The sequence below is a fragment of the Typha latifolia genome, unplaced genomic scaffold, assembly GCF_019914945.1.
Source record: "Typha latifolia isolate L0001 unplaced genomic scaffold, TyphaL0001v2 contig_22, whole genome shotgun sequence".
Lineage (NCBI taxonomy): Eukaryota > Viridiplantae > Streptophyta > Magnoliopsida > Poales > Typhaceae > Typha > Typha latifolia.
The window spans coordinates 66,607-68,194 of NW_027330471.1; the positions used below are offsets into that span (position 1 = coordinate 66,607).

Consider the following 1,588-nt stretch of genomic DNA (forward strand, 5'->3'; position numbering starts at 1 on the left):
TGCCATTGGATTGAAAGGCCATACTATTTACTATTTAACATATACTCAAAAAGTATTTTCATCGTTTGGTTTAAAATATCACCGGTTCCCAATAACAATTTTATATTTTAATAATAAATTTATATCACATTAAATATAATTATTATACCTTATACTAGTATTGAATTAAATATTGCAGTAGCTTATACCCTCTTTTTCTAGTGTTAAAAATTAGAATACTTATGCCTATTACACCCTTATTCTACAAATGAACGAGGGCTTAATGTACTTCTAACACAATTTTGATATTTTGATGTAGATTAGCTCCAAAATTCTGTTAGCTAGCCCACCCGCAAAATATTGTCTTCCAAACAATGAAAAATGAGAGTCATTAAATTATAATAAGAAATGGGTTTAAGAGATATTTTATATCAATTGATCAAAATTAATATCTTTTTTTATATAGTGGATGGATAAAAGAAGAGAAGATTAATAAATATTACTATTATTAATATAACTAAGACTCTGTGGCCCAATGGATAAGGCGCTGGTCTACGGAACCAGAGATTCTGGGTTCGATCCCCAGCAGAGTCGGTTTTTGGGTGTTAATTACATATTATATTTTTGTCACTGTTTTATCCTTATTTATTAAATGGCTAATTGTGAGCAATAGCACAGGGGTTTAGATGTAATTAATTCTTTTTTTTATATAATTTTTTTAGTTTTTGACTATCATAAAATTAATTACTGAAATAACCCACCCTTAAAATTAATTTCAACGTTGGTCTATTTTGAACACGTCAGTTGCCGCCTCATAATTCCAGCAGAGTCGGTTTTTGGGTGTTAATTACATATTATATTTTTGTCACTGTTTTATCCTTATTTATTAAATGGCTAATTGTGAGCAATAGCACAGGGGTTTAGATGTAATTAATTCTTTTTTTTATATAATTTTTTTAGTTTTTGACTATCATAAAATTAATTACTGAAATAACCCACCCTTAAAATTAATTTCAACGTTGGTCTATTTTGAACACGTCAGTTGCCGCCTCATAATTCCAACCAAGAAACACTGAATTTAGCAGTATTCTACGTAAATTTTAAGTGTCGAAGATCAATATTTTGGGATAAAAATATATTTATTTTTATTTGACACGTCAAAAAATAGTTATGTTAGATAATAAATTTGGGAGGTAAATTATTTTGGGTAAATTTGTAAAGAGCAGTGGTTTGGTGATATGGATGATGTCAATATCATTCATGTATGGATTCATGTCACTTCCTATGCATAGTATATATTCTTTCTTTGATGAATTCTTGAAAGTGATTGAGAATGAGAATAAAGCCTTAATGCTACAATCAATTGTGATTGGGTACTAAATGCCATGGATAAATATTTTGAGGATCCCATATTGTTTCAGTCAATGCTACAGACTCAATCTTAGATAAGTTTCAAGAATAATATTATGTCCTTGTGAGTTCTTTTCTATAACATGGAAGAGATGAGTGCATATTAAAGGCATAACTATCACAATTCAGGGATAGCAATGAATCTATCCCTTCAAACTTCTAAGTAGGTAAAATATCAACTTTAAGCCCTCGTTAACTT

General features: G+C 29.1%; 1 non-coding gene across 1 annotated transcript; it reads left to right on the plus strand.

Annotated features, from left to right (window-relative positions):
* The first annotated feature begins 500 nt into the window (after positions 1 to 500).
* Positions 501 to 573, plus strand: TRNAR-ACG (transfer RNA arginine (anticodon ACG)). The gene has a single exon. It is a non-coding gene; the product is annotated as a tRNA-Arg (tRNA).
* Positions 574 to 1,588: the final 1,015 nt, after the last annotated feature.